The 21,630-nt window shown below is 47.0% G+C and overlaps 1 non-coding gene across 1 annotated transcript; it reads right to left on the reverse strand.

The window, feature by feature from the left end:
* Positions 1-21,319: 21,319 nt before the first annotated feature.
* Positions 21,320-21,391, reverse strand: Trnae-uuc. Its single transcript has one exon. It is a non-coding gene; the product is annotated as a tRNA-Glu (tRNA).
* Positions 21,392-21,630: the final 239 nt, after the last annotated feature.

The following is a 21,630-nucleotide window of genomic DNA, read 5'->3' on the forward strand; positions in this document are numbered from 1 at the left end:
TGTCTGTAGTTCAAGCACACCTAGACGGTCAATACCGCGGTTCGATCGCGTCCGCATTGTTACTCTGTGCCAGGAAGGGCTCTCAACAAGGGAAGTGTCCAGGCTTCTCGGACATGGAGGAGATGCAGAGAGACAGGAACTGTGGTTGACATGCCTCGCTCAGGCCGCCCAAGGGCTGTACTGCAATGGATGACCGCTAACTACGGATTATGGCTCGGAGGAACCCTGAATGCAACGCCGCCATGTTGAGTAATGTTTTCGTGCAGCCACAGGACGTCATGTTACGACTCAAACTGTGAGCAATGGGCTGCATGATGTCCAACTTCACTCCCGACGTCCACGGCGAGGTCCATCTTTGCAACCACGACACCACGCAGCGTGGTGCAGATGGACCCAACAACATGACGAATGGACCGCTCAGGATTGACATCACGTTCTCTTCATCGATGAGTATCGCATAAGCCTTCAACCAGACAATCGTCGGAGACGTGTTTAGAGGCAATCCGGTCAGGCTGAACGCCTTCGATACACTGTCCAGGGAGTGCAGCAAGTTGGAGGATATCTGCTGTTCTAGGGTGGCATTATGTGGGGCCGACGTACGCCGCTGATGGTCATGGAAGGCGCCGTAACGGTTGTATGATACATAAATACCATCCTCCGACCGATGGTGCAACCATATCGGCTGCATATTGGCGAGGCATTCGTCTTAATGGACTGCAATTCGTGCCCCCATCGTGCACATCTTGTGAATGACTTCCTTCAGGAAACGAAATCGCTCGACTAGAGTGACCAGCATGTTCTCCAGACAAGAATCCTATCGCACATGCCTGGGATAAATTGAAAAGGGTTCTTTATGGACGACGTGACCCACCAACCACTCCGAGGGGTCCACGCCGAATCGCCATTGAGGAGTGAAACAATGTGGACCAACAGCGCCTTGATGAATTTGTGGATACTGTGCCACGACGAGTACGGGCATGGATCAATGGAAGAGGACGTGCTACTGGGTATTAGAGGTACCGGCGTGTACAGCAATCTAGACCACCTCTTCTGAAGGTCTCGATGTATGGTGGTACAACATGGAATATGTGATTTTGGTGAGCAATAAAAAGGGCAGAAATGATATTTACCCGGCCGCTGTGGCCGAGCGGTTCTAGGCGCTTCAGTCTGGAACTGCGCGACCGCTACGGTCGCAGGTTCGAATCCTGCCTCGGGCATGGATGTGTGTGATGTCCTTAAGATAGTTAGGTTTAAATAGCTCTATGTTCTATGGGACTGATGACCTCAGATGTTAAGTCCCATAGTGTTCAGAGCCATTTGAACCATTTTTGACGTTTATGTTGATCTCTATTCCAATTTTCTGTACGATTCCGGAACTCTACGAACCGAGGTGATGGAAAACGTTTTTGATGTGTGCAGTTATTTCTTAGGGAACTATGATGTGAAAAGATACTGTATGTGTGAAACTCTGGTCCGCTTAAGAGAGGCCCTGATGGTCCTAATCAGATCAGGTTAAATAAATAAATCGCGTAAGAAACGTGGTGCGACCAATTCTGGAGTACTGTTCCAGTGTTTGGCGTCCTTAGCATGTAAGGTTGACAACAGACATCAAACGAATTAAGAGACGCGCTGCTAGGATCGAGATCGAAAGATAACAGAAATGTTCGGAGAACTTTGAATCCTTGGAAGAAACCCTCTAGGGTAATTTTACAGTAGCTGTATTCGAAGATGAGAGTGCTACCATTAGACTTTCACAAATGTACAGGGTGATTATAATTAAACTTTCGCTACTTGACAGGGCCCCTTGAAAAACAAGTGATCGTAGGATAATTAAAATTTGTAGGAACATTTGTAAGGACATGCGGAAGAGAAATAGCGAATAGCGAATAGAACGTTCAAAATGGTTCAAATGGATTTGAGCACTATGGGACTTAACATCTATGGTCATCAGTCCCCTAGAACTTAGAACTACTTAAACCTAACTAACCTAAGGACAGCACACAACACCCAGCCATCACGAGGCAGAGAAAATCCCTGAGCCCGTCGGGAATCGAACCCGGGAACCCGGTCGTGGGAAGCGAGAACGCTACCGCACTACCACGAGATGCAGGCTAGAACGTTCAAAGAAACACCTTTATTTCCACATGACAGGGTAACATTTGCTAACTGTGTACCATGTTTACGTTTCAGGATGGAACCGCACAAGAGATGCCATTAGCAACTGTTCGAACCGTCGACCATGGAATGTTGAACTGTCGTGATACAGCTCGTGCAGTGCTTGAAAATCGCACTTTGATCCAACATTCTTAGCCATGACAATAATAACTTCTTCAACAATTTGAGGCACAGCTGGCCGTCGGTCTCTCCCAGAAGCAATTCACTAATAGTCGGTTAATTGGAACTCACGAATCATGTTCTTAACCCCTGTGCACAAAGAGGACCAACGGTACTGCTGACACAACCAACGTCTCCGTTTCTGACTGCGGTATTTAGATGACACATTTGTTATCTGGCCACACGGGGAAGCGGATGTGGGAATCGTTCTTCAGCATTTAAACAGTCTGCACAAGAATATACAGTTCACTTACGAAACCGAAAACAACGGTGCGTTACCATTTTTGGACGTAGAGGTATACATAACTGGGGATGATACACTGGAACTTAAAGTCCACGCGAAGCCAACACACAAAAATAGATACCAGCACGTCGAGAGCCATGATCACCGAAGCTCAGAAGTATTCAGTTCTGCACTCGCTGACTGCCCGTGTCTACCGGATAAGTGACACTAACAATATCAACTGTGGATTGAGTGAGTTACATCACACGTTTCGCGCCAAGGGTTGTGACAACATTAGAAGAATCACGGCGATGACCAACCGTAATAAAACAAGAGAAGGGCACGAGAGAGAGAGAAGCTTCCGCTAGTGCACTTACCTTATGTGAAGGGCGTTAATGAACGGCTAAGCAACGTCCTCCGCCGGAGAGATTTCTAACCGGGACAGAAGCCTCGCCGGCTACGGACTCGACTGCCTAAGCTAACAGCCATAGAGGGGACTGTCAGATCATTTTCGCGCATGAAGAAAAAGTGCCCATCAGAAGCTAAGGGCTGACTTGTAGACTGTCGCCAATCACTGACAAGCCGGCTAGCCAAGGAATAGGTCCTTTCCCACCCTCTCCCTTTCGTCACAACTAGCCTACTATATTCTAAGGTCAATAAAGTTTTTCAAATATGACGTATCGACACCGATCGTCTGCAATAAACACGCCCGTCTTTTCTCCTCCGTAACCAGTCTTGCACTGAGGAAGGCTGCTGTAATACGGTCGAAACGTTGGTTTTACAGTTTATAATTATAATATTTTATACAACCCCAAGATATAACACCAAGAAGAATTTTAATCATCACAGTACTATTGCTGTTGTTTTGATAAAACAGCTTTACGAGTAAAGCCCTGCTCACATTCTCCACATCCATGTAGACTGTCTGCAATTGTAGTCCACTATGATTTTGTTTCAAGCCCACTTTGCCGTAGCAATACCGGCGCCGGTAAGTCATGACAGTCATTCGTATAAAAGTCGGGTACGCGTACGGTACATTGTTTACCGACAACACTGGCTCAGTAACGAAAGTTTAGTTATAACCACTCTGTATATCTCGCATAAGGATCACGAGAACGTCGACTCTTTGATAGCGACGGACTCTACCGTCAGATATCGAAGCATCAGTGTACTGAGACTAGCCGCGACCGTATGTAACCACTTGAGTATGCCGCTGCGCATTCTATTCCTTGCATGAGCTAACTGTGGCACGAGGACACCGGTGACGCAAAGCTTTGAATGGTACGGTGTGCAGCCGGACTGCCGCACATGTACTGAAGAATGTGTCCTCGCAACGCGTAGCATACAGACACTGCTCAGAAATTTCCTCACCCGAAGCGCACGTTTCGCACAGCTGCATGTGGATCTAGGTCTACTACCGGTTTCTCACGACAACTACTGTGTGTTAGCGATCGACGGATCACAAGCTGGCCAGAGGTCTGGAAGATCAAAAGGCGTAGAGTGTCCCCCACACTTTCGCTTATGGCTGGGTAAAGCGTTTCGGCTGTCCAGACCAAATACCATTCAACTGTGCTTTACTCCTAACCTGTCCACCAACACCTGTCATAGGTGGAAGCCAACCAATTAAATTAGTCTCAGTGGAACCTCGAAAGCATCTGCTCCAGCCTACTAAAAGGCGTTAAGCAGTCATTGAAAACTAACAGTGATTAAGAGCTAACCCTCGAGGTGTGGGTGAGAGGAAGATCAGTACTACAGTCACCACCCTGAAAAGAAGCAAAATTTTGTTCAATAACTGATGTACAGGGTGATTTATCTGTCCTAATTTTCAGTGACTGTATCTTAGCCACTATAAATATTTGTTTGCTTAAGTAAATAATTTTTGATACAGTATACAGAGCGGTTCAGTTGCCCTACCGAAGTATTTTTTTATGCAATCCGCAATGTTATATGCGGCCTTCCAAAAGCAAGTGCAAGATTTTCATATTATGCTATTGGTCCTACAGAGAAAATGGACGGTATCTTTTCGTAGGAAATTTAATGCAGTAAATTATTATACATGAGTACGTTTTCACTGGAGGTCATGGTTTTCCAGTTACTCAATAAAAGGCACAAAACTGACCTTAAAATGCACCTCCACTCCTCTCTCACCACTCAGAATTTCCAATATTTTGTTCTTGGCACTCCCTCTTACCACAAAAATTTTCGCCTACAGGAACTATCCCCAACATTCGACATTTTTTGCTCTTTATTCATTGGCCTACTGCGCCACCAGTGTAGTTGGCTGTTTCATTAACATTACTAATTTAAACGAGCCCGTGAGGGTACTGGAAGAAAAAGGACGTTTGTAAACGTTACATTGCCGGCCGTTGTGGCCGAGCGGTTCTAGGCGCTTCAGTCCGGAACCGCGCTGCTACTACGGTCGCAGTTTCGAATCCTGCCTCGGGCATGGATTTGTGTGATGTCCTTAGGTTAGTTACTTTTAAGTACTTCTAAGTGTAGGGGACTGATGACCTCAGATGCTAAGTCCTATAGTGCTTAGAGCCATTAAACGTTACATTAAAATCTATTACGTTGACAATACGATCTCAACTTAGCCCTTGCAAGCACAGTAGTTTCGTAGTCAGACGGACTGACGAATACACCGCTGTAATTGTTTCTTTTGTGCTCTTAAAATTCACAAAATTATTAGGTAAAATTAACACAAACGTCAGTTCAATTTGTAAGTGCTCGACTAAGCCGGAGGCGTAATAAGGCCAGTCAATGAAGACCAAAAAAGCTCGAATTTGGAAAATAACTCGTGCAGCTGTAAATTTTTGTACAATAGTAGGAGTGAGTGTCGTGAACAACATACTAGCAATCCTAAACGATAGGGGATGAGAATGGGAGTGGTGGTGCTGTTGACGGTCACTTCTGTGCGTTTTCTCGAATAACTCGAAAACTACGGCCTCTAGCAAAACCTTATCCCGGTATAACATTTAACTACACTAATTTTGATACAAAAAGGTCCTGTTCATTTTTCCTGTAGAACTAATAGCTCGTGAGTAGCGAGCGAGAGAATATGCAAATCTTGCACGTGGTTTTTGAAGGCTAGATACGACACAGCAAATATTTATAATAGCTAACATGTAGTCACTGAAAATTTATGTGAGGCCTCCGAATTTCATTGGTCACAATATATTCATTACAGTTCATGCTCAGCAATTCACACTGGTTTTCACTTGCATCATTTCGACTCGTTGCATATTGCGCCCACTTGTTTCATCTCATATCACTGAATTCAATTCAATCTAAAGAAATACGCCCTCCGCATATTTTTATTTTTGTTTTTTATTTTTTTCGCCAATAAGAAAGCAGTATCAGGTTTTATTTGTGTATCTCGCTCATGTTGTGAACTGCACCTTCCGGCAATGGTCAACACAGGAAGAATAATCATGTACATGAGTGTGATTAACTGTCTGTTGGATATGGTCTTCCTCCAGTGCAGACGACAAAACTTGGTGCAGTTCCGTGCAAACGACTTTGAACACTGGCCTCCAGCAACAATGGAGCGATAAGTGTATATGTAATATGGCCGCCATACATGGCCAATGCCGGAACGCACACTGTATTTGTTTCAGATATACACTATGTGATCAAAAGTATCCGGACACCCCCAAAAATATACGTTTTTCGTATTAGGTGCATTGCGGTGCCACCTACTGAAAGGTAATCCATATCAGTGAGTTCAACAGCCATTAGACATCGTGAGAGAGCAGAATGGGGCGCTCTGCAGAACCCACGGACTTCGAACATGGTCAGGTGATTGGGTGTCACTTGTGTCATACGTCTGTACGCGATATTTCCACACTCCTAAACATCCCAAGATCCACTGTTTCCGATGTGATAGTGAAGTGGAAACGTGGAGGGACACGTGCAACACAAAAGCGTACAGGCCGACCTCGTCTGTTGACTGACAGAGATCGCCAACAGTTGAAGACGGTCATAGTGTGTAATAGGCAGGTATCCATCCAGACTATCACACAGGATTCCAAACTGCATCAGGATCCACTGCAAGTACTATGACAGACGGTAGGTGAGAATCCTTGAATTTCATGGTCGAGCGGCTGCTCATAAGCCATACATCACGTCAGCAAATGCCGAACGACGCCTCGCTTGGTGGAAGGTGCGTAAGCATTCTACGATTGAACAGTGGAAAAACGTTGCGTTAGGTGACGAATCACGGTACACAATGTGGCGATCTGACGTCGAGATGTGGGTATGACGAATGCTCGGTGAACGTCATCTGCCAGCGTGTGTAGCGCCAACAGTGAAATTCGGAGGCGGCGGTGTTAAGGTGTGGTTGTTTTTTTCATGGAGGGGGGCTTGCAACCCTTGTTGTTTTGCGTGGCACTGTCAAAGCACAGGCCTACATAGGTGTTTTAAGCACCTTCTTGCTTTCCATTGTTGAAGAGCAATTCGGGGATGGCGATTGCATCTTTCAACACGATTGAACATTTATTCATAATGCACAGCCTGTGGCGGAGTGGTTACACGACAATAACATCCCTGAAATGGACTGGTCTGCACAGTGTCCCGACCTGAATCCTATAGAACACCTTTGGGATGTTTTGGAACGCCGACTTCGTGCCAGGCCTCACCGACCGATATCGATACCTCTCCTCAGTGCAGCACTCCGTGAAGAACGAGCTATCATTCCCCAAGAAACCTTCCAGCACCTCATAGAACATATGCCTGCGAGCGTGGAAGCTGTCATCAAGGGTGGGCCAACACTATATGGAATTCCAGCAATACGTGTCACGAACTTGTAAGTAATTTTCAGCAAAGTGTCCGGATACTTTTGATCACATAGTGTATCAGAAGACATGGACGCTGTAATACCTCATTGAATTCTCTAACGAATGCAGTTAGTGGAGGTTTTATAGTTCGTAAGTTTTCTCTGTTGGATGGTACACAATACTGAGGTGGGAAAGAATGTCTGGGTGACAGACATGAATGTACCCTGAGAGACGCAAATCTCTTTCAGACTGCAGTACCTGTATGTAGTTTGAAGATGTGCGGTAATGCAGTAGCAAAATCCTAGTCCTCCTTCCACGCCCTGTGTGATGTGGAGTCTTCCTAATTTTCCTAACAAGAAACACCACCATAACTGCTTGTGCTATCTTTTCTAGTACCTCGTGTTGCAGGGGAAAGTTTGTTTGGCGCTAGCCTTTCACACTGTACACCATTGGCGGAGCTACGACAACATGTTCCCATTTCCACCAAGGAGTCAAAAGGCCGTCCGTCGCATTAACTCAGCTCGTCCTGCAGGTCTTAGATATAGCACTCTCTGAATTCCATTCAGATCCGACTTAAATTGGGACGATCACATGGACAAAGCTGCAGGGAGGGTGGGGCAGAGACTGAGGAGCAGTTACAAGAGGCAGAGGGACTGTCTAAAAAAGAGCACTGGAGATTTTGCTAGATGGAATCCTTAGCAGATAGGTTCGAAAAAGGTGACTCGTTTCGAGGTATGAGAGTGATACGAATATGATTCACCGGTGGCTGTAATCATTAAAAGACCTCTCTACAGGATCCAATGCAAATATGGCGCTGAATGGATAGACTTGATCTAAAATGCAGACAGCACTTCTACTAAAAAGCGTAACGCAATCGGCGACCTGTGTGTGCTTGTGGACTAAATAATACTTTTTGTGCAGAGTGACGTAGTATAGTCATTATGATCGCGTTTATTTAATAACACGGTCCTTACGTGAGGTCTACGTTGTGGGCTGTAGAATCCCTCTGTGGCGACCTTCAAATGTTTCTTAATAGTGCTCCTCGAAAAGAACGTCATGTTCTCTCCATGGATTACCATTTGACCTACCTAGTTAGTGTAACCCGACTGTTAAAAAAAAAAAAAAAAATTATTCACCACGCAAGGTGTTTCATGAGCAATTTAATAAATTAGCCTATCAATTGTAACAACGATGTGCCGCTGGCTAGGTAACTACGGAATGATTCTTGGCAGACGTTTCTTTTTTTTCGTTGCAGCGATATCTTTTAACGAAATTTCAATCTCCCACCCACACAGGGTAAGACAGGCTCTCACGATTTGTTTCGTAAATGCTAGTATGATATAGCATTGCTTTGGTAAAAGGGGACCTGCCATAGTGTTCAAATGTTCTCCTGAGTTATAGCTTGTTTTGTCGAACGTAAAATAATTATGTATTTCCGACGTGAGAGTCAATGACGTGAAAGATTGCATACTCTAATGTTATTTCACGTGTCTGAAATGTTTGTAATACACACGTGTATGACAGTTTATTTACAGACACTGTACGTGGGAGAAGCTTTCAGGTCGTGTAATTTGTCCATCAAGCTGAAAGAAATTGCTTAATATAGATGTTTTTCTTTGGAGTCTAAATTCTCGCTTTCTCTTTACTCCGATGACGGTTTCGAAATAACGAGGACATTCTGCGGTGATCGGTAGTTTTTGCAGCAAAACAATCAAAGTTTTTTTCCTGATTTTACGCAGGATGGACATGTCTCTGCTGATCATCTGTAATCGGCTGCGATACACTTCGCTGGATGTCGCAGAATAACGAGATGCGATTGTATCCTGCAGTTGAACGTAAAAGCTATACAGATTCTGCTCCTAAAACTAAAAGAAAATGGTCTGCACCTATTTTCGTGGAAAGAGGACATTTATTATCGTCACAATTGTGTTTTCCTTTATTTAATAGATGCTTGATTACAGAAGCGTCGATGTCAAATAGAATTGTTCTCCATTGCAGAACGGCAGGCAGCTGGGAGCACGGGGGAAATCCACTGTGGGTGGTCACTCGACACAGCCATGCTTCGATATGGGGCGTGGAAGTGCTGCTAAATTTCCCTTTTGTGTTACCGAAGGGACGTCGCATCAAGGCAGGCCGCATACTGCGAGCGACCGCGGAGGGTAGCGGAAGGCATGGCGAGACCAGGGATGGCAGAGGGGTGGCAGTGGTCCACAGAAAAACGGCAAAGCGTTCGGTGGAAAAGGTAGCCATTTGAAAAGGCGATCTGGAGCGTTCTCAAGAATTTCATTGTTGTTCCAGAAGGGTCCAGTCTTTCCGAAAAACACCTTTAACAGATTGCTAGAAAGAGTTGCGTTGACATTAAATACAATTGTTCTCCATCGCAGAATGGCGGGCTGCTGGGGCGAGTGGGGGCATGTCTATTGTGGGTGGTCGCCGGACACAGCCACACTCTGACCAGGGGGAGGCTTGTGGGGTCTGCGTCGCTATATTTTAGACCAACAAGTTGCACTTGGGGCAGCCGTCCTTTTTACCTCCTATTGTTTAGTCGACTATACATGCTATTGTGCTGGTGTAGGAGCATCGGCTCAAGGCGGTTAGCGACCACGGCAAAGACAGAAAGGGGGTAGAGCACAAAACACAGCAGAGCAGCTGGTTGTTTGAAAAAGCCTGTTTCCTCCCGGTAGCTGGGTGGATGGAGGGAGGGAGGGCGGGGAGGAATGATGGGAGGTAAGAGGGCCTCGATTTTTGGCAGTTTATGAGCAGCTCTCGAGGAGAATGCACGTTCAACTACTGCCCCCTCTGTAGTCTTTTGGGGTGACGATTTCCCTCCGTACATATGTTGCGTTATGACTTGTTCATTAGGAGAGCTGGGTTTTTGATGACAATTCCGAAGTGTAATTAAAACGATGATTCATTTTTTCCATCCTCTGTGCAACACCAGCATCTCGTCAGCTGATCATATTTCCCACCAAAAATAATAAAGATAGTACTTTACACCCCTGCCTTTTTCCTGCCGGCTTGTAGGTGAAGGGTAGCGTCTGATTGTCTCTGTCACTGGTTTCGAGTGGTATCGTGAATTTTTTTTCCAGCAGGATAACACCAGTTGTATGGTATCGTCAAGTTTTGAGCTGTATTGCGATTTTAAGCCATTCTTGTGCAGTGCTATGCATATAGTTGTGTTATTAGGCCCAATCTTTATGATTAATTATGTAACTAGGACTGATATTTTTATGTGTTTCACAACCAAAATAAACATACTACGCTAACCTAACCTTCTTCTCCTGAACAGTTTTCACGTGTTGGGGGGAGCACTTTGGCTTTCCATCCAGAAGGAGCAGGATTTAAGTCACAGGAAGAGCACTACCATTTTTAATTCCCCGTCAGTTCCCAGGTAGTGGATGGAGTGGGACCTCATTATAGCCCTGGTACAAATAAATTCCGACCAAAATTCGAAATTCCCTCCAATAGGGTAGGTTGGAAGAGGGGGAGGAGGGAGAGGAGGAGGGGGCTGGTACCCACATGTAGGCTAAGAAAAACCCATGACGTCACTTAGGGGTGGGGGTGAGCGTGGTCAGGGGGGAATTAATTGATCAATTTAATTAATTTGCATATCAATTCGATATCAACAGTGTCCTCGATAACTGAGTGGTCAGTATGACGGACTGCCATGTCAACAGGCCCGGGTTCGATTCCCGGCTGGGTCAGAGACGGGAGGCCCTAGCCACATGATATTTCATTTCATTTCATTTCCTCATGCCCCGTCGGCCTACTACAGGCTGTATACTGATTGCAAGCACAGAAACATTTGTGCCCACAGTCCATTTCACATGCTGGAGAAGGAAGCCCCCATCTACCACGTTGGTGCAGGTTTGTAAGTCATGATTTGCATAATTGTCTTCTGGAAAAGCATCATACACAGAAGATTTCTTTAATTTCCTCATTCCCCTTCATTAAAGAAAGACAACGGGAATAGAGATAACTCGTATTTCATAAGCTTTCCAACACCCTCATCATTCTTTTTTCCAATGGCTGTTCTTTAGAAAACTGTCAGAGGGTTCACAATCACCGTTTCACCACGCACCTTTACCATGTGCTTCATAATCGCCAAAGACATCAAGACTTTCTTCTTAGAAAGTTTTATGTCACCAAATTTATAACCAATATAACTCTTCGTGGTTCTGGTACCTATTTATAGGGCTTGGTAACCATTTATTTTTGAGTTTCGGATTATCACTTTCGAGAGAGACGTTAGTGAATTCATTTTTGGAAAAGGAGGATGGTCGCTGAAGCACTCATAGATCTTTGCCCGGTCTTCTCCATCCCTAATTTGCCGTGACACCCGGAGATCAACATGCTGGTTCCCACTCGAAAAAGCCACTCCAGTAAACTCCTCTAATGATGAACAGATGGCGGTTGCTCCAGGAGATCCTCCAACCCACTTCGCTAGTTATGCCTCTTCCTCATTTAAAACCACCTGAGCTTCTAATGGAGCTCTTGTAGAGTCCGTTCCACGGTCATGTCTGACCAAACCCCTGCCCAAGAAGATGCAGTTCTGTTTATGTTGAAATAACCTTAGCTGCAAAATCCTTGAACACATCTGCCCAGCTAGTTTTTAATGCTATCATAACTTGCATGTAAAGATGGGCACATTTTGCATACTGAAAATAACCACCTGCATGGAAGAATCGTATTATTTTCTGAAAACATTCCAATAACCATGACAGAAAACTTTTGAACTTCTTTATTAATGAAACCATATTAAAATACTGCACCACAAGGCTGCAGCAGGCCCATTTTCCTTGAGACGAGCCACCTTATTCTTAAATTTATTTAAAATTGATGCCAAACAATCATCTCCCTCAATTACTTTAACAGTAAGATGACCTTTATTGCTCTAAAAGCTGATAACATTCTTCTTCTTCTGAGACACTGGCGTCTTCCAGAATGATCCGAACTAAAACAGCTTGAACAAGTACGTGTCCCCTAACATCTCTGCTGTAAGCATTTTCAGTTAACATCTTTTCAACAGAATTTGTGGCATAAACTAAGCTTAACACTTCTCTCAGCCCAACCCCTACCATTGTGCGCCGGCCGAAGTGGCCGTGCGGTTAAAGGCGCTGCAGTCTGGAACCGCAAGACCGCTACGGTCGCAGGTTCGAATCCTGCCTAGGGCATGGATGTTTGTGATGTCCTTAGGTTAGTTAGGTTTAACTAGTTCTAAGTTCTAGGGGACTAATGACCTCAGCAGTTGAGTCCCATAGTGCTCAGAGCCATTTTGAACCTACCATTGTGCGACCGATGCACCCCATGAACGACATCAGTGTATGAAATTCTCCCCTTCCACTAAGGAACTGCTGATACTTGTGGAGTGGTCTGCACAGAATGAAGCCATTTCACACACATCCACAGCATGTAGGGTATGGTGTTTTTTTTTTTTTGTTTTGGGGCGCAAAACTGCTGTGGTCATTAGCGCCCGGTCTGTGACTTAGAAAACGGTAAAAAACGAAAACCAGCAGCAATGGGAACGAAACTCAAAAAATTGGAGAAACGAAAAGCAGAAGGAAAGCTTAAAAATCCACTACAGAAAGGGGTTGGTTGTCCCCAAAGAGAGCTTCAAATGACTGACATCATCTCACCTGCACTGATAAACTCGAGAACGCGATCGGCCGAGCACGTGTCATCTGCTAAAATGGACGATATATCAGGCGACAGCTGTAGACGGGCGCGTAACGGAGTAAAATAGGGGCACTCAATTAAAAGGTGTCTTACCGTCCACAGCTGAGAGCAGTGGGGACAGAGTGGGGGAGGATCGCCGCTTATAAGATGTCGATGGCTAAAAAGACAGTGCCCTATCCGGAGTTTAGTTAAAATTACCTCCTCCCGAAGACGCGTTCGGCAGGAAGAGGTCCAAGCACAGGGAAGAGCTTTCACGTCCCGCAATTTATTATGGGGAAGTGTCGACCAATGTGCATGCCATAAAAGAGTAACACGACGACATAAAACACTCCGTAGATCGGCGAAGGGAATCAATCGAATAACTGGCCGAAGAAGAGAGACTGCAGCCTTGGCCGTTATATCGGCCGCCTCATTTCCACAGATACCAACGTGTCCTGGGAGCCAGAGGAACGCCACCGAGACGCCCCCCAAGTGGAGCAAGCGCAGGCAGTCCTGAATCCGGTGGACCAGAGGTTGGACAGGATAAAGAGCTTGGAGACTGAGGAGAGAGCTGAGAGAATCTCAGCAGATAACGTACTGTATCCGCTGATGGCGGCGGGTGTAGTGGACAGCCTGGAGAACAGCGTAAAGCTCCGCAGTATAATCCGAACACTGGTCGGGGTGTCGCCAACAATATAGGCACTCCCTACACCTAACGATGTTTTCATCGGTGTAAATCAATGTGGCTTCCGTCATTTGTGCACAAAGAGCAGCAAATGCCCGACGATAAACAAGTGAAGGGGTACCATCTTTGGGAAATCGACAAAGGTCACGGAGCAGGCAGGTGCGGGGACGGAGCCAAGGCGGTGCTGTACCCCAAGTTGTCAAGAAGGTTTTAGGAAAGCGGAAGGAAAGAGAATGGAGCAGTTGACGGAAGCGGACTCCCGGTGGTAGTAGGGAGGAAGGGCGGCCTGCATACCCTACATCCAAGGAGGCATCGAAGAAAATGTCATGGGCCGGATTAGCAGGCATGGAAGACAGATGGCTAGCATAACGACTCAGAAGGACTGCTCGCCGATTGGACAGCGGAGGTTCAGCAGTCTCAGCATAAAGGCTTTCCACAGGGCTGGTGTAAAAAGCTCCGGACACTAAACGTAATCCACGGTGGTGGATAGAGTCGAGTCGCCGAAGAATAGACGGCCGAGCAGAGGAGTATACTATGCTTCCATAGTCCAATTTCGAGCGCACTAAGACGCGATAGAGGCGGAGAAGGACCACTCGGTCCGCTCCCCAGGAGGTACCATTCAGGACACGGAGGGTGTTGAGGGATCGCAAAAAATGGCTCTGAGCACTATGGGACTCAACATCTTAGGTCATAAGTCCCCTAGAACTACTTAAACCTAACTAACCTAAGCACATCACACACACCCATGCCCGAGGCAGGATTCGAACCTGCGACCGTAGCAGTCCCAGCGGTTACAGACTGCAGCGCCAGAACCGCACGGCCACCGCGGCCGGCTGAGGGATCGCAGTCAGCGACCCGAAAGATAGGAAACGTGGGAGGATCAGCACAGTTTTCTGTCAAACATAAGACCCAAGAATTTAGCGACGTCCGAAAACGGAAGGTTGACAGGTCCTAGATGTAAGGAGGGTGGAAGAAACTCTGTAAGACGCCAAAAATTAACACAAACGGTCTTACTGGGAGAAAAGCGGAAGCCTGTTTCGATGCTCCAAGAGTGGAGGCGATCGAGACAGCCTTGAAGACGTCGTTCAAGAAGGCTGGTCCGTTGAGAGCTGTAGTAGATCGCAAAATCGTCCACAAAGAGGGAGCCTGACACATCGGGAAGGAGACAGTCCATAATTGGATTTATGGCAATGGCAAACAGTACAACACTTAGCACGGAGCCCTGGGGGCCCCCTTTTCTTGGGAGAAAGTACGGGAGAGAGTAGTGTTCACCCGCACTCTAAATGTGCGCTCTGCCATAAATTCGCGAAGAAATAGTGGCAGCCGACCTCGAAAGCCCCAAGAGAACAGTGTGCGGAGGATGCCTGCCCTTCAACAGGTATCGTATGCTCTCTCCAGATCAAAAAATATTGCTACTGTTTGTCGTTTCCGGAGAAAATTGTTCATGATATAAGTGGAGAGAGCAACAAGATGGTCAACTGCAGAACGATGCTTTCGGAATCCGCATTGGGCAGGTGTTAAAAGACTGCGGAACTCCAGCCACCAAGCTAAACGGCAATTCACCATACGCTCCAAAACCTTACATACGCTACTCGTGAGAGAAATGGGGCGATAGCTAGAGGGGAGATGTTTGTTCTCTCCAGGTTTCGGAACAGGAACGACGATAGCTTCCCGCCATCGTCTGGGAAAAGTACTGTCGGTCCAAATTCGATTATAAAGGCGAAGGAGGTAACGCAGACTATGGGTCGATAAATGCAACAACATTTGGATGTGGATACCATCCGGTCCTGGGGCGGAGGAGCGAGAAGAAGAGAGTGCATGTTGGAGTTCACGCATGGAGAAAACAGTATTATAGCTTTCGCGATTTTGAGAGGAGAAAGCCAGAGGTTGCACTTCCGCTGCACGTTTCTTCGGGAAAAACTCTGGCGGGTAATTGGAAGAGCTCTAAATCTCAGCAAAGTGTTGACCCAATGAGTTAGAAATTGCGACGGGGTCCACTAACGTATCATGCGCGACAGTGAGCCTAGAGACCGGGGAGAAACTACGCGCGCCAGATAACCGTCGAATCCGACTCCAAACTTCCGAGGAGGGAGTGAAGGTGTTAAATGAGTTAGTAAAGAATTTCCAGCTTGCCTTCTTGCTATCGCGGATGACGCGACGGCATCGCGCACGGGACTGCTTATAGCGGATACAGTTGGCCAAAGTAGGATGGTGGCGGAAAACGCGAAGAGCACGTCGCCGCTCACGTATTGCGTCACGGCATGCCTCGTTCCACCAAGGAACTGGGGGGCGCCGAGGCAATTCGGAGGTGCGTGGTATTGAACGTTCCGCAGCTGTAAGAATAACGTCTGTAATATGAGGGACCTCATCATCGACGCTAGGAAAGTGACGGTCATCGAATGTCGCTAGAGACAAAAAAAGTGTCCAATCGGCTTGGGCAAACTTCCAGCGTCTCGGGCGCATATGTGGCAGTTGTGGCTGCAATCGAAGGACACATGGGAAGTGGTCACTCGAGTGTGTATCAGCAAGGGCGAACCCTTCGAAGCGCCGAGCTAGTGGAACAGTATCGACCGAAAGGTCCAAATGAGAGAAATTTGTCGTGGAGGCAGACAAAAATGTAGGGTCCCCAGTGTTGAGGCAAACTAGATCCGCTTGGTGGAAGACGTCTAGCAATAGGGATCCACGTGCACATGGATGTGGAGATCGCCCAAGTGGGTGGTGGGCATTGAAGTTCCCACACAGCAAATAGGGGGGTGGAAGCTGACCCATAAGATGGAGATCAGCTCGTGCCATTGATGTGGACGATGGAATGTATACAGTACAAAGAGAGAAGGTGTATCCAGAAAGGGAAAGACAGACAGCGACTGCTTGGAAGGAAGTGTTTAAGGGGATTGGGTGGTAATGGAGAGTATTATGGAGAAGAATCATGAGTCCTCCATGTGCTGGAGTGCCTTCAACAGAGGGGAGATCAAATCGGACTGACTGAAAATCGGGGAAGACAAAGCGGTCGTGGGGACGCAGCATTGTTTCTTGAAGACAGACGATGACCGGCGAGTAGGATCGTAGGAGGATCGTTAATTCATCCCGATTGGCTCGAATGCCGCGGATATTCCAATGGATAATGGACATGTGGTGGACAGAAAATGGAAGAATGTGACCAAGGTTGCCGTCAACTCAACGACTGCTCAGAGCTTGCGACCGACAGCGTCGAACAGCACTCAGCCAAAGGCAAAAGATCCTGATCCATACATTGTTTGGGAGTAGCTCCTGCCACCAGCGATCGGCCGGTTGATCGGCCGCCAGCAGTGCGCCTCGGCGACACAGAAGACGGCCGAGGGCGATTTCCGCCAGGTGGTGCTGTAGATGGGACACGCCTTGGCGGAGAAGGAGATAACTGAGTTTCTTTGTAGCCTTCTTGGAAATATGATGTTTAGAAGAAGGAGGAACCGATGGTTGTGAAGTTGGGGTACGTAAAAAATCTTCACGAGTATGCTCTTTTTTGGAAGTCCGGGTGTCTGACTTTTGGGATCGAGATTTAGCAGAAGCCGATGAAGGGTGAGCCATAGATTGAGCAGGCGAAAGTGGGGAGGTTGAACGGGCGATCTTTGCGCTGGCCTATCTGACGACCGTGTCACTAAAGGTGAGATCACAAGTCTGCGTGGCCGCCTCCTTTGTTGGCCGAGGAGAGGCAAGGAGAGTGCTGTATTTTCCTGTCTGAAGCACAGTGGGCTTTCGACTTGCGAATAATTTTCGAGCAGCAAAGGTCGACACCTTTTCCTTCACTCTGATTTCCTGAATGAGCTTTTCGTCTTTAAAACTGGAGCAATCTCGAGAGGAAGCAGCGTGGTCACCCATACAGTTGATGCAAAGGGGGGATGTAGGTGACAAGCACCCTCATGGGCATCCTTGCCACACGTAACACTTTTGGCCTGGTTGGAACAGGACTCGCTGGTGTGATTGAACCGCTGGCACCGATATCAACGCGTAGGTTTTGGGACGTAGGGGCGAACGGAAATTATTTCATAGCCCCCTTTTATTTTCGATGGGAGTTGAACTCTGTCAAATGTCAAGAAGACAGTACAGGTTAGAACAATGTTCGTGTCAACCCTTTTCATAACTCTATGAACAGCCGTTACGCCCTGGTAAGACAGCTAGTGCTTAATTTCCTCGTCAGACAATCCGTCGAGGGAGCGTGTATAAACGACTCCACGTGAGGAATTTAAAGTGCGGGGCGCTTCAACCCGGACAGGGAAGGTGTGGAGCAGTGAAGTACGCAGCAATTTTTGTGCCTGGAGGGCACTGACTGTTCCTAACAACAAGGTGCCATTCCGTAATCTGGAACAAGACTTTACAGGACCTGCAATTGCGTCGACACCTTTCTGAATAATGAAACGGTTGACGGTGGAGAAGTCGTGACCTTCGTCAGACCGAGAAACAACAAGGAACTGTGGCAACGATGGAAGAACTGTCTGTGGCTGAGACTCAGTGAACTTACGCTTGTGAGCAGACATAGTGGAAGATGAGAAAACCATTGCGGAAGACTCCCCCATGATTACCGGCGTCTCCGATGGCGCCCTCCTCCCTTGTGGGGGCCCTCTCTGAAGGCACTCCCGCCTTAGGTGATTGTTCACACCTCAGGTTACACCTCCCGACAAACGGATGGAGGGACCAATCGGCACTTTCGGAAGGTATCAGCTCGGGTAATCACCCCTCCCTGGGCCTGGTCGTTACCAGGTGGTACGTACGTGTCCTACCTGTCTACGCGTTACCCTGTCACCGGCTACGCACGAAAATGCGTGGGTCGGCCTTCAGACACGCACAGGGGGGAAGAAAGAGAAAGGGAAAAACAAAGAAAGGGAAAGGAAAGAAGAGAGGTCTCAAACGCTACAGCGGAGAAAAGGGTAAAGAGAAGAGGTAAAGAAAAGAAGGACGAAGGAAGGATAAAGACATACAAGCAGAGAAGGCAAAGAATGCGTTACATTTACGAGCGTCCGTCTCCGGACGTAGGCACAAACCATACTCCCAGAGGGGGAGAAGGGGAAGGAAAGAGCCAGAGGTGAGGGAAGGGGGGGGCGAAGATGGGGGATAGGGAAGGATGCGGAAAAGGAAGGTATGCAGCCCGGAAAGGAAGGAGGGCCACATTAGCTCGGGGCCCCATGCTCACTACGCACGTATCCACAAAAGAGTTGTGGACCCCCTGGGGGGGGGGGGGGGGGTAAGGTGGGTGTTAATATGTCAGAAGGAACTGGATTAATTATGTTCAACTCAAGGGCAGTAATGTGCCACAATGCAATGCTTATCTGGTGTTCAAATATCTATGGTTCCATGACACCCAGTTTACCTACTTCTGTGGCAGAGGGAGCCGATTTAACCTTCTGGACCTCTTCAGATGGTGGGAGAGCTGAGCCAACGGTGATACATTTAATGCCCCCATACTGTGAAAAGTATTCCAGCCATCGATAGTGGAGACATTGAAATCAACGTTATCTAATACATACTGACAAACTGTTCCAGTTGGGACAGGCTTTCAGTGTGGCAGACAGCTGATAGTTCCAGCTGTTGTGCTTCGTAGAATGTTTCACTGAATCCCAAACCAGCAAGCAGATTGATCAAAGTTTTTGATCCTGCGAATGAAGACTGTGACTGCATGTAGTATAGGTGATATGAATGATCGACGGCGAATGGCAGCAGTGAGGACATGGAATAAAGATGTCAGCGTTCTTTTAATTTTCTGTTTTGCCCTTTTATTCGCTGATACGCAGTCCATGAATACATGGAGTCTACAAGGTATTTACCCAGCTTCACTAAAGAATTTGTCAGAGGGTGGAAAAACAGAAATATCATACGCCATTGACAGATGCACAAATAAGAAGTGCTTGACATCATTCCGCATCATGCGTTCCATAATCTTCTACCCTCCATCCCCCCCCCCCCAAAATCCCACCCTCACCTGCTTCCACCTGTCACATCTGCAGAACAAAATTTATTCTACTGTACATAAATGAATTATAGCCATTTAATATTTTGGTCTTAATCAATTTCATTTAACAATAAGCCTTAATTTAATACCATTAAAGCATTGTTTTCATAAATTTGCTGTTTTTCCACCCCTTGTAACACGAAAACTATTGGTCCTAGGGAAAAAATTAATAGGACGTTTTTCGTAGTAAATTCCGCGTACTTTAATTTTGTACTGGGAAGCATTTTCGCTAGATGCCACAGTTTCCGAGTTATTAAAGAAAAACGTAAAAATGCGACCTTGAAACGCGCCGCTCACTCCACCCCAACGCTCACACCTTTCTGTTCAGGATTATTAGTGTGTTACTTATGACCACAGCAGTTGAGTCCCATAGTGCTCAGAGCCATTTGAACCATTTTTTATTAGTGTGTTGATCACGATAGTACCCCCTAAGGCTATACAAACATTTGCGACTACACGAATTTTTTCCCCTAAGGGCCATTTTTTGGTCTTCGTTGACTGGGCTATTGTCAGACATCGTAGGCTGGGCAGACTGGTAAAACAGCACAGGCGCCAAACTTCGACGTAACTAACATCAGACCTCAATGCTGATCAGAGTACAACAGTGACTGAACACACAGTGCACCGCACACTCCTAAAGATGGACCTCCACAGCCGATGATCCATGCATGTGCCACTGTTAACACCACGATATCAGTAACTAGGACTGAAATGGGCACATGGACATCGCCACTGGACGTTGGGGCAAAGGCTGAGTGTTGCATGGTCTCAAATTCCGAAACCTACTTCGTCATGCCCATGGGAGGCTGCGAAGCCGTCGTCTTCTCTGCGAACAGCGCCTTGACGCCTGAACTGCAGGACGACGACAAGCTGACGGCGACTCCATTATGCTCTAGGGAATGTTTACGTGGGCGTTCACGGGTCCATCGGAGCACGTGCAAGGCATGATGACGGCCAAGGGGTATCGTACACTGGTTGCAGGCAATGTGCACCCATTTCATGGCGATCATGTTTCCCGATGGAAGTCGCATTTTTCAGCAAGATAATGCGCTGTGTCGCAAGGCCAGGAGTATGATGGAGTCGTTCGAGGGACACAGTGGCGAGTTCCATTTGATGTGCTGGGCCCCCCTACTCGCCAAATCCGAACCCGATCGTACGCATATGGGATGTGACTGAACGTGGCGTCAGAGCTCATCGCTCTCACCCTCACCCCCGGAATTTACGGGAATTGACTGACATGTGTGCAAAGATGGGGTGGCGACACCCTGCAGCGACCTACCAAGGTCTCATTGCTTCCCTGCCACGAAGCGTCACCACTGTTACCTGTGGCCATTAGGTAGGTGTTCTGATTGATCAGCGTGTAATTTTTATTTTTAATGGTTTTTCCGCCGTAAGATTGGTTGCAGTAAAAGAATATCATTCACCAGACACGTTCCGCTTTTGTTTATAAATCATCTTGCGTGGGCTTTCTGGAAATAACGTATACTTAGCATATATCTATATTTTGATATTTACAGGTGAGAAACGGGAATCTTGATAAAATTGGCCCGCAATTTACTTACGGCGTTTTTACCTCTTGTAGTACGTTCTAGACGAAGTCTTGTGCTTTTTCCTTCTTTGTTAACGTAAGCTGAAACGAGTGTCTCGCCTTCAAGGTTAAAAAAATTTTCCCATGCCGGGAATCGAACCCGGGCCTGCTGGGTGAAAGCCAGCTATCCTAGCCACTAGACCACATGGGAGACGAGACACTGAGTCAGTGAAGTTGTATTTGAAGGGTGTGAGTCACTACAGAACCTGGCTTGGGGCTTGCCGGAAACTGGTTTCTACGGGAGCCGTTGGTGGGGGGAAGCCGGTCGGCAGGCAGGGCTACTTTGACACGCTGCCAGTCGCGCCAAGTGCTCGCCAAAGTTGGTTCGGCACACACTTCTGTATTTTCGTTGATATACTATTACAACATTTTCGCAAACGTCTAAGTAAC

This window comes from Schistocerca americana, chromosome 3 (assembly GCF_021461395.2).
Source record: "Schistocerca americana isolate TAMUIC-IGC-003095 chromosome 3, iqSchAmer2.1, whole genome shotgun sequence".
NCBI classification, from domain to species: domain Eukaryota; kingdom Metazoa; phylum Arthropoda; class Insecta; order Orthoptera; family Acrididae; genus Schistocerca; species Schistocerca americana.